At 38.1% G+C, this 20,737-nt stretch overlaps 1 protein-coding gene across 5 annotated transcripts in view; it reads right to left on the reverse strand.

The window, feature by feature from the left end:
- The window catches only part of rarab (retinoic acid receptor, alpha b), a 136,883-nt gene that overhangs the window by 87,650 nt on the left and 28,496 nt on the right, over nt 1-20,737 (reverse strand). For all 5 annotated transcript variants that reach the window (XM_079819595.1, XM_079819594.1, XM_079819593.1 and 2 more), the window contains one exon: nt 1,104-1,175. The gene's annotated coding sequence lies outside the window, so the exon portion shown is untranslated. The remainder of the gene's footprint in view (nt 1-1,103; nt 1,176-20,737) is intronic.

The following is a 20,737-nucleotide window of genomic DNA, read 5'->3' on the forward strand; positions in this document are numbered from 1 at the left end:
TGATAAAAACTGCCTAAAATGATAGAAGCCATCTTTGGGAAAATATTATTCGAAGTATAATTTGATTGTTTAGTCTCGCGTCCATTAGAATGCATGGAGGGGCAGGGTTATGACTTATACTGGGAACAAACAAGCTTTGGTTTCAGTTTTCAACACAAGTGCGGCAGGCTTGGATGAGCCATGCATTATGTCATCACATTGGAAAGGTCACACGTGACGTATGCGAAAGTACCCATCAAGTGTTTACAAAGAGAATGTGCAAAGACTAAGTCAAACACCCTTCACAAAAAAGGTAAAGCAACGATGTTGGATGATTTTGAAGTTGGAGGAAAAAATGATGGGAGTTTTTGATGGAGATGGAGTTTTTCGCCTCAACCACGGTACTTCTGTCTACGTCACGCATGACATATCCAACGTGATGACATAATGTGTGGCACATCGCAGATCAGAGCAAGAACAGCATTTGTGCCTAAAAAGTATATACATTTTTATATTTTTTAGAAAATGACTGATCGTTTTGCTAGATAAGACCCTATTCCTCGTCTGGGAAGGGCTGGGATGAGCCATTTGAAGCTGCATTGAAACTGCAGTTTGAACCTTCAAACCGTTGTACCCCACTGCCGTCCACTATCCTGGAATGTTTTCCTCAAAAACCTTAATTTCTTTTCGACTGAAGAAAGAAAGAATGACGTCCGAGTGAGTAAATTATCAGGACGTTGGAAAGGACACGTCCCAACTGTCCATACCCAAATCTACATCCACAGTCAACTCAATACATTTTCAGGAAGACTTGTATCAATTTAAGCGTTCTGCATCTGTGTTAACAGAGCTGTGCTGTGTGACTAGGAGTGACATGATTTATAGTGATGGATTTTGGAGGAGGGAAACAGACTCCACATGAAGCTCATATCCTGGTTGGCATTCGAAACGCTCTTTAAGATGATACAATCTGATTAGTAGCTACATGGAAATAAAATATGACATGCATCCATTTTCTCTGTTCTTTTTTTTGACGCCCACCTCATTTATTCTCAATTTCTCCTGCAGTTGAATTCTTTAAAAAGGGTCCAAATAAAACAGCTTTAATGACTGAGTAGAGTTACCTGCTGCTGAATTTCTCCGTCTTAAATCTCTTCAGACAGTCACAGGAACAGCACCACACCAGAGAGAAACACCTAAAAGAGAAAAAGAGAACGGGATATAGAGGTTTAGGGCACCGAGTACAGATGTGAGAGGATATACTCTCTGGCCCAACAGTCATTCACACTAATTGAAACTGACAAAGATGTTTCATTTTTTATTCTTTAAGGAAGAGGCTTAGAGTGAAGGGGGAAGTATCATATGACACATAAGAATGACAGCCATAGTGATATTTCCACATAAAATCGAAGCGAACAAATCTATACAATATGTGTCATGATATTACAATAATGTAAAGCCTGTAAAGTTATTCAAGTTATTATGGCTTGTTCATAGTTTGGATTTTGGTTGAAAGGAAATGTTTGCAGTGAATTGTTGCAAATCTAGGGTTTTTCTACTAACTCAAATTCAGAATTGTTGGCATGAAAATATCAATAATATTATCAGGTAAAAAATACATTTAGTAAAAAAGTCTAGGGCTGCCACTAACAAAATTTTTATATCGATTAATCTATCGACTAACTTATCACAATAATTTTCAACAATTTTACTTAAAAACACTTAATTTAACTTGCAACGTTGGCCTTCAGTAGTGTACTATAAAAAAAAGTATAAATGAAAACAAGCCCTTGACAAAATGTAAAACTAAAAGAGTAAAAATGTAAAAAGGTACACATTTGTAAACCAACATAACAAAAAAAAAGAGAATATCAGTAAATACTTTTTTATATAGAATAGTGTTGTCACGATACCAAAATTATAACTTCGATAAGATACCAGACTAAAATACCTCCCGATCCTGAATCGATACCATGGAGAAAAAAAACCTGTAAAAGTAATTTAATAATATGACAGAACTTACTATTCATTGTTTTATCATGGTTTTAGGGTTAAAAAAAACCCAAAAACTCACTTGGCCGGCATGTTCCTGCCCTGCCCTGTTTCACACAGAATATGAGAACAAATTCATCATTGTAACACCCAATTTCTCATTTAACTCTGTAACGTTATACGTTCACTAAAGACATATCCAACTGCGTTTACCCGAATACTCGCCAGGACGTGCATTTTAACAGATTTTTTTTTACCATTTAAAGGTCCCGTTTTTCGTGTTTTTTTGAAGCTTTGATTGTGTTTACAGTGTGCAATATAACATGTGTTCATGTTTCGCGTGTAAAAAAAACACAGTATTTTTCACACAATTTACTTATCTGTATACTGCTGTTTTCACTGTCCTCAAAACGGCTTGAAAGATTTCCCTGTTCTATGAAGTCCCTCCTTCAGAAATACGTAACGAGTTCTGATTGTGCCAGCGGTTCCCGTGTTGTGATTCGACAGCAGCTTAGGGCACGCAGAGCGCACGTTACCGGAAAGGTCACGCCTCTCACCATAACGGGGATGCATGCGCTCAATGATCTCTAAGTACAGCGTCCCTGGGAAAGCCAAACAAAGGTGACTTGACTCCGGGATGAAAATAACAGCGTCTCGACGACATGGCAACAAACAAACTATACGAACGCAACCGAACGCAACACTTCCTATTCTCCACGCGGAAGCAACAAGACCACGCCCCCTTTTTCGTGTGTTCTTGTGGGCGGAGGTTAGTCGACATACTGCTTTACTGACGTAATTAAAGCAGGAAATACCAGGATGTAGTCCTAACCAGCCGTTCGCTGTAGGCTTTGAAAGGGAACTTCTGTTAAATAAAATATCTCGCTTGGCATTGAACTTTGAGCTTTATAATTTTACAGGTATTATAAATGCTCTAACAGCAACATTACACACTAACTAAAGTTTGAAAAATGGGATCACGAAGAACAGGACCTTTAAACCCAATAAACTGGCGTCGCGATCTGTCTGAGTGGAAGGCGTGTGCGCGCGCTTCAGGTCAGAGTCCGGCAGCGCGCGCGAGCATGTCCGCAATTTTCTTCTGCGTTCTTTTTCCTGAGCTGCGCGTGTATATTTTACGCGTAAACCGGTTGTTTAGTGAACGGTGGAAGCAGAGCTCACACACACGTCCTCACTCCTGCTGTCACACAGACGCAGATTAAGAAATACTGCTCTTATTAGAGTGCTGTCATTTTTAAAGTACCGGTACTAATACAATTTCATATCGTACCCAACTTACCCAGTCGACTAAAAATATTGACGTCGACTAATTATCAGCGACCAATCGCGACAGGCCTAAAAAAAAAATCGAAAATAAATAAAATTTAGGGGGGAACCATCACCATATCGCTTTTCTCCGACCCTTAGTGTTAACCTATAGCACACTTGTAAAACATCAGACGCATTAATAAATAATTCATTCATTGACTTCAAAGGTTCTTGCTCCTGTCAAAAAATATTCCAGTGAAGTCACTTAAAAGAACCTCTTGTCATCTGGTGACAGGCTTTGTGATTTATAAACGAGGTGACAACAAAGAGTCATGTGTTTGAGACAGTTTGAAGGTCTTGATTCATGGATTACTGAAGCTTATTTTAGAGGTCAAACTCATCAGGGGGATCGCAGCTACATATCAGATATATCGAAGGAGGAGACAGAAGAAGTGCAAGAGATGGAAGAGCGTGATTTTTCTTTCTCTGACATTTCCTGTCTCATCATGTGCTCATGCTTATTGTGTTTGAACGCTTAGTAAGAAAAATGTGACAGCGAAGGAAAGGTAGTGAGTTTGAGTGTGATTGTGTGTGTGCCAGAGAGAATGTCCTCACTCACCCTCACAACACCACAAGCACTAAGTGTACTTTGAGAGTGAGTGAGTGAGTGAGTGATTGCATTTGTAGGCTTGTGGGTTTGCTGAAGTAATGTCTTTAGACTCCAACCTACAGTGAATGTTATGAAAGATTTACTCTCTTCCTCCAGCAAACTTGGAGTAAAAAACATATACACTACTTTTTGCACACGTGTGTGCATTTACAGGTAACTGCATTTTGTCATTTGGCAACCTGGGCCATGTTTGTTATATGTTTCTTTACAATTGCAAGATAAAAATGACATCTTGCATCTTTATAAAAATGTTTAACAATGTTATCTTTGTATTCAAGTTGGTTTCATATGCTTTTTAAAAGGAGAATAAACCCTTTAAGAAAATGTAATTGAATGATTCTAAAAATGCCTTGTGATGTAAAGTGTATACGTACTTTTATTTATGCATTTGGCAGATGCTTTAATCCAAAGCAACTTACACTGCATTCAAGCGATACAATGCTTTTTCAATGCACGCATTCCCTGGAAAATGAATATAATATAATTTACGGTATAAGCTAAAGAAAGGCTTTTTGAAAATAATCAAATAAAAAATGCAGAAATCAACAAGCACTGATGTGTCTGCTAAATCTGATATCAAAAATCCAAAAGAATCGGATTAGTTCAAAGTAACCTGTCCACTCCTTGTCATCTCAAACTCTGAAACAAGGTGCCAGTGATGGACACTTCAAGAGCAGTTTGCCCTGGGACACTGAAATGTCACTTCACGCAGTGCAGAGGCCACATGTGCCATCTACTCAGTCTGACAAAGAGGACCAAGCTTTGTCAGCAGGTCACCTGTTCTGTCCAAGTGCTCTGCTATCAACAGTGGTCTCATCACCTGTCCTGACCTTCAGATGGTGCTACGTGTACAGAGTGTGTGACATTTTAAAGAGGTGACAGCAATAGCGCAATAGTGTTCCCAAGTCCCAACACACCAGATTCCTTCTATTTCTGTGATATTAAAAGCCAACTGTCTCCTGTAGACAGGAGCTCTTCCAAGCTTTTGACATCTCTATCAAGCTGGCACTCATTGCTATGGCATGTCACCTTGGAATAGACATCTGGGTTAAAATGACCATAAATTACAGCTCATAAATTACTAACAAAACAAATAATAGCACGAAGAGTATAAATAATGTACATTTAAAATAATACAATGGGGTTTTTCCACATTTAAAGCTGTAAAAAAATAAATTATATATATGAATGATTTGCATTCAGTTAGTGTAAGTGGCGATCGATAGTGGATATGGATAATAATATAAAAACGAACTGACGTTAACAAGGTTGTACTGTTGAGGCTCACGCAGCCTCGAGGACGAAAACAAATGAGCGCCGCTCATACAAAGAAACTCAGTTAACATACACGGTTTAAATTGTGTAGTTTTTATATTTATAACATATGATACAGTTAAGCAACATCATAATCACACTAACAAGAGTGTTGTTTTCCTGAATACCATCACGACTGAAAACGACACTGATTTCATATGCCAGTTCCATAAACAATTAATTAACATTAAGTCACTTACATTTTAGATGTAATATGGACTGTTTTTGTTCTATTTCAGCAGCGAAAATAGTTCCAAACAAATATCGCAGCTGAACCGTAACGCATCTCACAGCAACAGCGTGTTACTGAATGATTCAGCGTTTGAATGAATCGGTTGAATCAAAGATTCAATAGGTGTTTCTCAATGTCAAGGATCCTTCCTCTGTAGGACTAATCCTTCCAAGTCACTTCCTTCAGAGGCTAGGCGAGACTCCTCTTTAGCATTCGGAGAACATGTAAATGGAACAGGCTTGCAAGTGCGCGTCAGCCTCATTACGTCAGTGAAAAGGTCCGTTAGCCATCAATAACGTCATTTGTATAATATCAATACGGTTGTAATTTGTACTGGCATTTAAAAGTTAATAATAATAATAATAATAATAATAATTAATTACATTTATATAGCGCTTTTCTAGGCACTAACTCAAAGCGCTTTTACATAGAAGGGGGGAATCTCCTCAACCACCACCAACTGTCACCAAAAGTTAAACTTTACTTATATTTACTACGGTTATAACAAATGTTTGGTAACGTTACACTTGAAAGCATATTGCCCCGTTAACGCTCCGACTCCGCCAACGTCCGATATTTTGTATTTTTTGAACAAGATAGCAAAGCTGCGCGCATAGGATTGTGGGTGATTTGAGAACGCTAAGTGCGCGAAGTCTACTCGTATGCATCCTTTCCTGTATATGGCATATTTTTCGAACGAAGGACTCAGACCTTGGTTGAAATTCCGAGGATCCTCGACATTGGAACAGTCCTTCGACGGCTGTCGATGACGTAGCATCCTCGGAATTCTGGCTTCCGAGGATCCTTCCTTGACATTGAGAAACGCCTAATGTCCTATTCGTAAACGACCGCCTAATTCTTGAATGAATCAGCCGTTTGAGCGAATCGACTCAATGACTCACTCATTAAGACGGTCACATGCTGCCACCTACTGGTGGTTTGGTTTCATCTTTCCAACATTTCTTATTTGTATATTCAAAAATATTTAAAATAATCTAGCCTATATTTAATAAGATTATGGAAAAATGCCCTTTATAAAAAGGTACAAATATCACAAATATGCATATTTAAATATGTCAAAGCTGATTGAACACTGGTGAGAATATTGCTTCAGAATAGATTATATTTACAAAAAAAATCTGGACAAGCAAATTTTTTTACTCGGACAAGTGAATGACAGATTTAGTGTGAACAGGCTTAATGTCAAGCCCTGATATAGATATAGAGATAGATATATATATAATCAAAGTGTTATTCAAACAATATAATTGGCAATGAAAATGTTAGTATTAAATTAAGATTATTATTATTATTATTAGTAGTAGTTGTCTCAGAAATATGAATAAAAACAATATGCAGTGGGGTCCAAAAGTCTTTCACATTAAGGTGAAAATGAATGAAATTGGAGTGAAAAGTGCTTAATTTTCATGAAAACAATCTCCCAATGCAAAGAAACCTTAAATGCCCCCTAAATATAGGCTTTATTAACTTATAATATAAAATATGTCTCACTTTCCTTTCGATTTTGAGGTCAAAATGTTCTTGACAGCCTTGTGAGTTTCATTACCGTATGTATGGAGTATGTTATTCTTGTGATTGGTTGATTGGGTTTATTTTTACCCGTAGCTAATCTGCTTTCTAGTCAATGCTGTCTTTAACATCTCTCATGTTTTTAGGATTAGATGATGACGTTGAACAGAAATGCCTTTCCAGGAATTAACTGATATGCAGCTATGCCGTTTAAAACGACACCTGTCATTACATAAATTATTACGCAAGACTGCAGAGCTGAACAGATTGAGAGGCATTGGAGTCATGAGACCACAGTTTCCCTGACTGACCCGAGTCCTATTAGAAGCACTGGCACAATTTCTGGTAAAACTGGGAAAAAAACATATTTTACAGCGAATATGCCAAAGGTTGCCAGACACTTTGGAATTTATTAGTTGTCTGCTGAGAGAGAGAGAGAAAGAGAGAGAGAGAGAGAGAGAGAGAGAGAGAGAGAGAGAGAGAGAGAGAGAGAGAGAGAGAGAGAGAGAGAGAGAGAGAGAGAGAGAGAGAGAGAGAGAAGGGTGCAGGGTAAAGAACAAAAGAGAACAGGGGAGACAACAGAGATGTGTGGGCTTCAATCTGAAAGAGTGTGGAGTAGAAGGGTAAAATATAGGGGCATCACATTTGTTTTTGGAGGAGTGGATTAGACAGACAGAAAAAAAAATGATTCTAGAAGACAAATTATCATAGCAGGATGACCACTGACATCCACCCATCACTTCCTAATGGATGATGACCCTGTAAAGGCTAAAGGTCACCCTTATCCCCCTGCAACCTGGCCTATCTAAATAGGACCACCCTCTAGTGACACAAGATGAAGCACCTCTACCCAGTGAACTCTGCAAAACAATCTTCTATAGTGGGGGTCCGATTGAGATAGACTGGGAGGTCTTGTGAAGAAAAGAAAAAAAAGTGTATTTCTGTATGCATAAGAAAGAAAGGAGCAAGAGATAGAGACGGACACAGAAATAAAGAAAGATATAAACATATGTAGAAGACTGGCAATACATATTGTCACATGAGTAAGCGTGCACTGTCTATCTTTCAACGGGGCGACTTTCGGTTGTGTGTATTCCTTATGTCAACACCTGTCCAAAATAGCAATCTAAAAATCCCAAGCAGATGGGCTCCTTCACTAAATAACACACAGGAGGGAGAAATGAACCAATCTATATAGCATAATGGAAAAACAGCCACCAAACTCAAATGTCAAGAGATCTTTCATCCACACAATTCTCTCTTCTTAAAATGGGTGTAATTTTCTGTAGCAACAAATGGAACTAAAATGAGAAAGGAAACGAAAAAGCTTCTTAACAGATTTCCAAACATTCATTTTGCCAAGGTCCCTTTTAAAGCAAATCAGTGTACTCGGCAGCCATATTGGTTACGCCTCATAATATGAATGGGGAAAGACCAAAATCTCTAAAACTGTCAATGTTATGTTTAAATAAAACATTTCAGGCACACAATCTGCAAACAATAGACTCAGATTCCCCAGAAAAAACCCAGTTAAAGCACATGCGCAATTAACTCTTTTTAACCACCAGCATTTTGTTTCCAGCCACCGTCAGTATTTCGGATAATTTTCACAAAACGTTTATGACCCCCAGAACACTTTGTTGTATGAATATCTGAACATGCAATATATAAAAAGAAAGGTACGTTTCATAAAAAAAAAAAAAGACTTTCTGTCAAAGATGATTGCATAAGCTTTAAGATTATTATTTTATCACTTGTTTCTGCTTTTTGATTACTATATAATTGTTTTAATATAATTCACTAAAATGTAGTTTAATATATATATATATATATATATATATATATATGATAAAATAGTGTGTGTAAGTGTGAGCATTTTCTTGTGGTGCCCCCCTGAGCACTTGGTGCCCTATGCGAGTGTGAGTGTGTGTGTATATATATATATATATATATATATACACACACACTCACATACATATGAGTGTATACACACTATATATATATATTATATATATTATATATTATATATATATATATATATATATATATATATATATATATATATATATATATATATATATATATATATATATATATATATATATATATATATATATATATATATATATATATATATATATATATATATATATATATATATAAATGCTCAAGAAAAGGCGTGAGTTTAGGGTGAGACTGCTTGACTGTTGCAGGGTGGAATATATATATATTCCACCCTGCAACAGTCAAGCAGTCTCACCCTAAACTCACGCCATTGGTTGAGCCTGAATCTGATAAGTCGGGCAGCTCAAACAAACAACAATGTTTGTGAAAGTGCTAAAGAGCCTCATCATTGAAAAAAAAAAAAAAAAAACTTCACCTCTAAAATGTGTTTAATTAGCATCACTGACAAATAGGGCTGCACGATACTGAAAAAAAAAACTTACATTGCCATATTTTGTTTTTCTGAGATATACATAGCGATATAAACATTTTCACAAGATGATTTGAATAGCTCTATTTGAAAAGAATGAATAATTCTAGAATGATTGGGCTGATTTTGCAGGGGAGGGAATCTGCACATAGACAATAATAAACAAATTACAAGCATATATAAATACAATAGAAGTAAGATAATATTGAAATAAGCAGTGTGTTTTGTTTTTCAGGTAAATCTAACAGTATTCAGGTGCAGAAATTGAATGATCAAATGTAAAATAACAGGCTTCACTGTATAAATATAAAAATATAACTAATTAATTATACATTTTATCATTGTTAAAGCTACAACAGTCATTTTATCTTTCCCTTTCGATGTTTGATTACCATTGGTGACACAAACAGCTGAGCAGGGCCGGCCCTGACCAATTTGATGCCCTAGGCAAGATTTTACTTGGTGCCCCTTTGTATCAAGGTTTAGCACTACATGTTTTCAGTCTAAGTTGCGGAAACACTGGCACTGTTTTATTTTTTTAACACATTGATGTTTTTTTTATTTTTATTGTTGTTGTTTTATATGATGTCCAGTCCATTCTTCCCTGTCATTATGTTCATGATATTATTATTTAATTTTTTTAAAAGGCTGATGATAGTTAAACTATACAAAAATAGCACCTACGCCACATTACAGCCTAAACACAAATAACAAGTAATTGCATCTAGCATTCATGCACAAACTATTTAGAACTAGCAAAAGTGTTTGTTTTCCAGTAGATGGCAGCAAACTTCCACTAATATGCACATTCATGTTTTCACCATGAATTAAACTGAGAAATTTTGATATTTAATGTGAAATTTACATAAAATGTTGCTATTTTAAATAAACCTGTATATAAATATCATTACTAATTTCGGCAAATACATTTTAAAATGTCCATATGTCCCCTTAAAACTGCACAACTGTAGAGTAAAAACATTAGGCTATTAAAAAAGTGATATTACATGCGTTTAAAAAAACAGATATGATTTTTTTTTGTTGACAAAATACACTATCTGTGGCCACTGGAGAACCCAGAACAGCTGCTTGCATATAGTTTAAGGTAAAACTGGAATTAATTAGCGTACATTAGTATTTTACTACTATGCAATTAAATAAATTGTTCATTCATTACAGCACTTTACCTCTGTCTTTACACTGCAAAAAATGCTCTTCTTATTTAGTATTTTTTTTCTTGTGTCCAGTCCAAACAAAAAAATCTTAAATCAAGATGTATTTACTAGTAAAATGACATTAGAAATGTTTTTCCTTGTTTTCTGGGGGGGAAAAATCAAAATGAAGTGAGTTTTAGCTTAAAACTAGCACAATTATCTGCCAAATGGGGTGAGAAAAATTATCTTATTTCTGTTTGAGACAGAAACAAGAAAATTTTTCTCACCCCATTGGCAGATAATTTAGCTTGTTTTAAGGATAAACTCACTTAAGAAAAAATATAATTTTACTTATCTAGTAAATGCATCTTGGTTTAAGAATTTTTAGATATTTAGACTAGAAACAAGACAAAAATACTAAATAAGAAGAGCATTTTTGCAGAGTTTCCCTTATCTTGCCTGCATCAGAGGGCTTCTGTTTTTTTATGACACTACAATTCGGCAATCCGTCATAAATTATCAGGCAACTTTCACCGTGTCTACACCTGGAGCGAGCGGCCAAGCACCCTAAAAAATGAAAGCAATCCTCTCGAGAGGCGACGCAACACAACAAATTCCCAACGTTAAACTGAACACGCGTTATATTTCTGACACACTTCAAGTAGCTCGGCGGGGGAGATTGATGCGGCGGACCGGGAAGATGCGGGGGACTAAGTTAAGTTTTTTTGCGCTTTATTTGGTAATATTTCAAATTAATATGAATAAAATAGTATCAGTAATACATTTTGGCGCCCCTATGGATGAGTGGCGCCCCTAGCATTTGCCTATTCCGCCTATGCCACGGGCCGGCCCTGCAGCTGAGGGTACATAAGGCTGCTGTCCCTTTAAGACGAATGCACGGACCAATACAACAGACACGCATCCGTTTCCTTTCTCAATTGTTTACAATACATAACTGACTGTGTTTACGAGGAGACTCGCTGAGACGGACATTTTGTACGGTGGCCGAGAGAGCTCAACGCACTGCAACTGAAGAAAACACATGCAATGTGTTGTCAATCTGTTGAAGATATTTCTTTAGGTTTTTTTTTTGTATTTGCATGCGTTTTCTTCAGTTGCAGCGCGTTGAGCTCTCTCTGCCACCGTAATATTGACTTGATTTTGCGTGCACGTGTCCGTTTAAGCTCAAAAGAAAGAAGTCAAAATTTCTGTGCCCACAATGAATCTGCCGTTCACGTGCTGTCTGCATGGCTCTGTGTGTGCCCACCATAGACTGTAAAAAAAAAAAATAGAAGTATTGTCCATCACCCATAGGTTTCTGAAGAGCATTTTTTAAACTGAAAGTCAGCCGTTGCCAGCGCGTCATTCCCGGATAACTGAAAATGAGCAAAGAGGCGGGACATGGGTGGAGCTGTGGTGACTGGTTGCTGAAACCATGCCCGCTTAGCTCAACCATAAGGGCAATCCACCCGTTCATTCCCAATAGGTCCATTCCTATTTTCTGGCGGGTCGTCTTTTCCCGCGCTGTCTGCGGATGTGACGTCACCACCGCTGCGAGAGCGAGCAGAAAATGAGAGCAGTTCTGTTTTTTGGCCACAGGTGTCAATCGCGAGTTTAAATTTCAGAAAAACGCATATAGCCCCTTTAATATAATATAATAGTCAAACAGATAGCCCCGCCCCAAAGTAAACTCTTTGGTTGAGCCGGTTGGCCGCAATAGGTTGAGTCAGTGTTGCTATGTGAATGCTCAAACAAATGATCTGAAAGCACTACAGAGCCACAATGTTTTTAGCAACAAATGACTTGCTTACAGTTGTAGAAAGTATTTTAACAATTACAAAACTACAGTTTGCAAACTAAAATAAAAAACAAAAAAACTAAATCTACCTCCTAAACAGACAGAGGGCGAGAAAGACAACTCGGATACACAAATTCCCACATTTCCACACCAGCCAGCAGACAGTTCTGAAGACAGGGAGCGTCACCTATGTCGTCTGTGTGAAAAGGCCAAGCCACACCTCCCGTGGTAGCCGGAACTGTAGCCTAAAATAAGCCGTGAGTAACAGCAGCCGGGCCAACAGGGACGAAGCGGGTGACTAAACACGACATGGCACTGGCTTTAGCCGAGATGAGAGGAGAGAGGGGATGAATCACGGGAACAGGCGATCCCTGGAGGAAAGCCCCTGCACTCAGAACACTCCGTCCTTGGGAGCTGAGGATTGATGGGAATCGAGTGATAAAAACCAAACTGTCCTTGAGTCCCCGGAGCCTGAGATACAGCCGTACTTGCTGAAGTGTGTGCCACGGCCACGTTTCCCCCGTGGGTTCAGAGGCTGATGCAGGATAGGCCTGTGTCAGGCTTTTGTCTGAATTCTTACTCCAGCCTTCAGCGGTAAGATGTATTAGGAAGGGAGGCGGATTTGGAAATGAGGCGTAAGATTGAATAGTTGCTTTTAAAGGAACGGGTCAGGCGAGGTGTTTCGGTAAAGAGGGGAGGGAGTGGTGCTGACCAATACAATACAGTCCTACATAATGAGAGAGCATGTCAGTATATCGGAAGGTCTCTGCAAGTGTAAAAAAAAAAAAAAAAGTCAAGCAGCATGTTTCATAGCACAATGCTTGAGGAAAGTGTGAATGTATACAGTATATCTGCTTTGAAATCAGGAAGTGTAGATGCTCTGAATAGTGATAAGATCAAACCGCCTTCCTTTTTGGATTGTATATTTAAGAAAGCTAGATGAGATGAGAGCATATCCTTTTATTGTCTGCTGTGGAACAGCATGCAGGAGTTAGTTGTCTTCAGGTCTTACAACATCAGGGTAATAAAGCACTTCAAAAATAACGTTAGTGTGCATGGATCACTGAATCTGTCCAACGCATAGTACAAAATCAATATTCTGAGCCAAGCTTTAAAGGGACAGTTCACCTACAACTGAAATTCTGTCATCCTTTTCCCATCTTTATGTCCTTCTAAACATGCATGCAATCCTCTCTTCGGTGGAACATGACTTTTTGAAGAAAGTTTCTGTGATTGTCCATAAAAAATGAAAGTCAATGGGGTCCAATGTTGAATATCTTTCAACATTGTCCTCAGTTTGGGTGGTGGCTAAGCAACTAACCTTTTGCGTTCCATTAAATACATCCCTTTACTCAAGCCACACCTCAAACTTAAACAATCCACCTTCAGAGTGCTACGATTACATGACACAGTACAAACAGTGTATGCATGCTCCAAACAGAACAAACTACAACTATATATACTCTAAATTCAGTCATTGTGTTTAATTGTGTGAAAGTCTGTCCCTACAAATCAGTAAAGTGCGTCAGTGGTCTATAATAAATTGACAATGATGTAAGTAGCTGTATTGAATTCCTACTAAGCACAACACACACACACTCTTCTACATACAAGAAGATATGCAGCTCAAGCCAGTGACCGCACATAGTGGCACTCCAGCCTGAGCCGGTACATCTCTTTAATAGGCTGCTATTGACCAGCTACCCAGACTCCACTACATGCAGATCGATTCTCTGCCCAGAAATAGCCTCTGGAGACTGAGATCCGAGGAAGCGTGGTACGGTGTGTACGCTTGAGCAATAGACTGCATTGCTGAGCTCCACTGCTGTACTTTCTGTTTTGTGTCTTTCTGAACAGTGAGGAAACCTCATCTTAGAAAAGATGGTAAACAACCTGGTAATGCAGGCGAATTTGAGAGCATCCATAGTAACAATTCATTTACTTAAAGGGTTAGTTTACCCCAAAATGAAAATTCTGTCATAATTTACTCACCCTCACGTTGTTCCAAACCCATAATACTTCCGTTCATCTTCGGAACACAAATGAAGATATTTTTAGGGAAAATCGTAGAAATTTCTGTCCATCCATTCACAGCCTATGCAACTACCACTTTGATGCTTCAAAAAGTTCATAAAGAGATCATAAAACTAATCCATATATGAATCGAGCGGTTTATTCCACATTTTCTGAAGACGCTTGATTGCTTTATATGATGAACAGATTGAATTTAGGCTTTTATTCGCACATAAACATTGATCAACAAACATAAACAGAAGCTCAACCAAGCTTTTTGAAGCATCAAAATGGTAGCTGTGTGGACAAAAATCGTTCAAGATTTCATTAAAAATATCGTCATTTGTATTCCGAAGATGAACGAAAGTCTTACGGGTTTGGAACGACATGAGGGTGTATATATTCTGAGTAAACTAACACTTTAAATCTTATATCTTATATCTTTTTGCATTCAGTGTAATAATTACACATTTTGTTTACATGTATTTAATGTTTGAATCATTAGCTCTATTTGGAGAGGACTAGCTTTCCTTGATGCCAGGAAAACTTGTGTAACACAAATCCCATCCAAACTGAGCATATTGGTTTGCCTCAAACAACCGTTGCAAAAGTTATGAAGTAAATTACCAACTGTTTTTCAAAAATTCTAGTCACAGTTGCTCGGAGCTTTTTCATTATGTACTTTGACCTTTTGTCCAACTTTATGGGTAAGACATAAACGTGTTTAGGTCACGTTCTGCTGTCATCCAGTGTGACAAAAAAAGAGTATTAAATTAATAAGGAGATGAACTGTGTTTCCATGTGTTTTTCTGCTAATTTTGGGGTAAAGCAATTTTAAAAAATCTAGATGGAAACATTAAGATGCATATCAAATTTCTTTTGACTGAAAAAAAGTCACAGTTCCAGGTGGCTAAATCTTGTATTTTATGTAAATAAAGGCATGGAAACATACAAAACAGCCCAGCAGCAGTATTAGCAATGTCAGGTATTCCTTTATTTCTTCCCTTATTTGTCAGATTATATTACGAATATGTCCGGTTTATTTCAGGACAACAGCATCTAGATCACATGACCATCCATAACACCCACAACCAGGGAATAGACACTCCAATCTCAGTAAAAAAAATACTAATTCTCTTTTTTTTTTTTTTATGTCATCTGAATCAGTACATGAAATCACCACCTTAAGCATTGTTTGGAAATCGAATCCCTTCTGAATAGTGTTATTGGCTCTATCTAGGATCTACGACACATCAGAGCTCATAAACCTTTCCTTTGCAATAGCTAATCACAGCCAGATTGGGTTTCCTTTTAGAAGCTCCGTTAGCGTGTAGAAAACCTGAGAACTGAAGAGTGAGGCGTAACTAATCTCATCGTTTTAGCCAGAGCTGTATTTTTTTTTTTAAACTCTGGAAAGTGGGGCAGTGAGCTGTGCCATGAAAAATTGAAACTTCCCCCCTCCGGGCCCATAAGCATAAATAGAGAGGCCTTCCCCCTCCTTTCTGTGCCCCTCTAGTAACCATCAATCCTTCTCTCAGACCTGTGCCATCATTGTGCGAAGGAGAGGATTACAGCAAGATTAAAAACTGGAGACTTTTGCCCTGCTCAGGGAACCAGATTTCCCAGATCATAGACCTGCCTCTGTCTGCTGGTGGTTTTGACAGGAGCATTTGTTTGGAAGTACTCAGTCAGAGTCTAAATGTTAAAGTCATGGTCTTCATTGATAAGAACGTCTTAAAAAGAAAGCCCAAAAGACCTTTGAGATGGCAGGGACACAGTGCATTGGCTTTGGTTAACTAAAGATAGTGTGAAGAAAATGTAAAGAATACAGATTCCTGCATGGAGGGTAGTTTAGAAGTTTAAGAAGTAGTTTAGAGACAAAAACAACAGCTTTCCTCATCTTTACTTTTAAACACCTCTTAAAGGAACAGCGAACTCAAAAAGGAAAATTCATACAGAAATATTTCATATAGTGACCAAGAACTGTCAAACTGCTAAAAAAAAATACCCACTATAAAAGCAACATTAAAATAGTCCATATATCTTGTGCACTGTATTGCAAGTCCTCTGAAGCTATAAAATCTTTGTGTGATGAACAGACTGAAAGCCATTTTTCACTCACAAATCAAATCATTCATGCAAATCATTGCAGCTCTCAAATTAAATACAGTGCATATTTCTCGCCATGACGCTTGGTAACAAAACACACAAGAATGAATTATGTTTCATGGTGTTAATGTATAACCTGCATCATAAACGGCATATTTGTTTTGAGAGCCGCATAATGATGTGCATGAATGATTTGATTTGAGAGTAAATAATGGCTTAAATTTCATTCTGTTCCCAAAGTAATCATGCAGACATGGAATACAGCGCATGAGTCATATGGACTACTTTTATGGTGTTTTTTTATTATGCTTCACAGCCGAAGGTCACTGTTGTTGCATTAAAAAGAGCTGTGTGAAGATTCTTAAAAATTCTCCTGTTGTGTTCCACAGATATAGATTAAAGGTGCAGTAAGCCATTTTTGAGAAACGCTGTTGATATTTGAAATTACCAAAACAAACACACCTCTAACCATAACTATCATGATCATGCCCCTCTCTTGATAGATCCGCCTCCAAATGTACGAACACACTATGTAACACAGGCACCTCGCCCATCATGAGTGTATACGCCCTTTACTGCTGATTGGCTACAAGTGTGTTTTGGTGCTCGGTCTGATCCACTTTTAACAGCATTTCTCAGAAATGTTGGAACAACATGAAGGCGAACAAATGATGAAAGCTTGTTCATTTAGGGGTGATCTGTCCCTTTAAATGTAATTTAGTTTAGTCTAGGGCCTCTCTATGGCTATGTTCAGACTACAGGTAAATGTGGCTCAAATAAAATAATAAAAAAGTGTTCATATGCGACTCTGTTTGTCATGACAGTGTGAACAGCGCAAGCCACATGGAATCTGATCTTTACCATACTGATTTGGGCCACTTCCATATGAGGTCCTAAATCTGATGTGACCTCATATCGGAATTCATTTTACATTAATCTAGATCGTCGTTCGTCACAATTCTGCACTCATGGGAGTCGCTTCAAAGATTTTACATACTTAAAGTTATCAGGAGAGTCAGAACTTTTCCACCATTACAGTGAGTGACAGCTCTATATACTGTACAAGCAAAACATCATAAATGTTTAAAAACTCTGCTCTCTTCTTTTGCATCCTTGTCTTTGTTTTTAATATTGCCTGCACATAAATTCACTGGGTTTTGCGGCAGATCACAATAAATAAAAAAAAAAACATACTTTGATAACCTCCGTGTTTACTTCTGTATGACAGCATGCTGTGTGTCATCTTTTTATCGTTCTTTTGTGCATGCGGGTCAGTTCAGGACCATCATCTGGAATCTGATATTGGCCACATTTAAAATAATGTGAACAGTGTTTTAAATAAAATGCTTTTCTGATATAGCAGTGTGCTTTGTTCGTCTACTTGATAAAATACTTATATGCCCTTTTGGGTTTATTTTACTTTCCCTGCATTTTTTTTAATTTGTTTAATCTTTATGGCTATTACTTGTGTCCAAATAAAAATAGCCTACTATTATTCATAATAGACATTTTCACAGGGTATAAAAACACACACAAAATCTCTGAGACGTTCTCCTAATTCTTTAAGTGTTTCCACTGGGATTTTGAATCCTGTGTGTTCTTGCCCAATCTGAACCAATGAATAGAGGACAGCTTTACCCTGGACCCTGACCCAATAAACCATGAACAAAGGTCATCGTATGGCTGTGCTAACACTGCAGTGATCATGAAAAAGAGTTTAAACGTGATTAACATTGGCTGCAAAGAAGAGGGAGATCCCTTTGATCATCCCAACAGGAGCCTGTGCAGAAACATTTCTTTTCTCAAATAACCCTGGGTGACTTCTAACAACAGGATCTGGCAAGAGGATCATGAGACGTCCACAGCCCCACGAGCAGTTGCAGATCGGAACGTGAATGTTGGGAAGTAAATTTCACCGCGAGACATTCAGCACTGGCAGATTCACCGATCTATCAGCTGTAGAAACACAGAGGTACTGTCAGCGCCATACAGATGTTGAGCCACATCTGCGTTCAATCACACATTAAAAACATGGAGAAGAAGGGTAGGGAATACAGGTATTTGGCAGGCGCAGAGCAGACGTGTCAAACTGAATTACTGGGGAACAATTGATGGGCTTACAACAGCACAGAATCCACAGAAAAGGAGCCATTGGTTCGTCAAACACAATACACAAAACACATAAACAAGACTTACTGGCAAATCAACACTCTCTTAGCTTTTTATTGAATACAAACAGGCGCAGAGCATTGTGAGGCAAAAGACAGAGATTCTAGGGATGCACAATCATTGGAGAAATAAAAATTGCGATTACAACTGCCGCAATTAAACGTGAACAGTGTCGATTACAGCAGTTCTATAGATCTACTACCCTTCCATAAAAACATTTCCATTTAAACTATAGCCAATCACACACTTTGAAGTTGAGCATGTGAATGCACAGTAATGGCCAATCAGAGGCCTTTATAATACCACCACATAAGAAATCCTCTGTAAAAGTGGACAAGTAAGATTCGTTTTTCTGTTCGGCGTGGTGATGTTTTAGGTCCCTGACAGCTATTGTAGTCCCATTTATTCACTTGTCGAAACACACAAAGGCTTCAATCATGAGTGGGATATCACTGACATTTTTTATGTCACAGAATAAAACATTAAAATATCCTGAGCTTGTGTTAACCACAGATTTTATTTTAGGCATTCAGCCAAAGACCCATTCAAAAAAAAATCCATTGACTTTGGGACGACGGAGCCAGAAGTTCAAAAATGCTACCTTGTTTCCGGGTTTTATGACTCATTCCAACAAACACTCTATAGCGCTCAACCCACAAGCTCACTTTGTTGGTGACATTACAACCAACTTTGGATTGAGAGGTGATTGACAGCTTCAGTGATAACGAAGAGTTTCTTTGTTTGCCTTCACATTAAACAACAGTTTGGTTCATCATCATGCAGCACTAGAAGATTCTGTTCTCAACAATACAGAAAGAGTATATAAACACACACACACACACACACACACACACACACACTCACATTGACATACACTTATAATACCAAGCCAGAATGAGGTAGAGGAAATGATGCAGCCCTTCCAGCTGGGTTTTTTGTGGCTATCAAAAATGTAGCATAATCTCTTGGGCTAGAAGACTAGAGTGTTTATTTTACTAGACTGAGACTCGCAAGCCAATCTAGACCACACATACTCCGCTCTCCTCCACCCCGCACTCACTCACTCACTCACTCCCTCTTTCTTTCTAACACACCCTCCTAAATCATTCAGCTATACACTCACAAACACGCAGTCAAACACACGCTAAACCCAGCCGACAATACAGATGAGCAGAGACAATGTGCATGCGCAAAAAGACAACAGAGCAATGACATCAACATCTTCAATCCCTTACGTACTAAACACGCAAACACACACAAACGCCCGAACACACACAGGTGCTTTTGCAGACCACACACTCCAAGCTGGGTTTACTTCATTAGACTCGGAGTGCCAAGGTAAGCAGCCAAATTAGGGCCCTCCAAACTACAGGGAAGAGTGAAGGATTTTCCATGCTGTGGTGAGAGCGCTTTCTGCGAAAGGAGGGAGCCCCTAACGATACCGAGATTCACTTTGTTCATGAGAGTCAACGTCAGTTTAGAGAACCAACGTGCCTTGACTCTAAGTAAAGTTTGTCATTAATCATCTGAGAATGTACTGCTAGGCCTTGGTTTAATTTGATCCAGATCCATATGTATCTGAGTCTTTTGGTTTTAACTAAGTTGTACCTAGCAATTTACCAACCGTTTTATGTGTTCTCGTTTATGTTTCATGTGTGTCCCAGAGTAACTTGGGAGATTATGAACGGATACAGACATTGTGTCTGTCCCAAATGCCACCCTAAGCCCTTGCGACACTCCTTTAAAGTCTATACTTTGTGGACGTAATGCAGCAGAAACTGTTATGTAACGCTTAGGTCCCTTTTCAAAAAGTCAGTTCACTCAGTGGCCATATTTGCAACGCCTCCTGGCAGCTATTTTGAGCATGCAAGACCAACTCCTATCTACTTAAAAAGGGAAAACAGTGACATTTCAAAAACTGCTTGCCAAACTCGCATATCAAATAGCTAACCTTCACATAGGCAACAAAACCTGCATAATCTATCTCAAAAGATGTTTCTTATGCTCAAATAGCAGTAAAAAGTAAGGCTGCACGATATATCGTTTTAGCATAGATATCATGAAGTGTGTCAAATAG

Source organism: Gobio gobio (assembly GCF_949357685.1).
Source record: "Gobio gobio genome assembly, chromosome: 1".
NCBI classification, from domain to species: Eukaryota; Metazoa; Chordata; class Actinopteri; order Cypriniformes; family Gobionidae; genus Gobio; species Gobio gobio.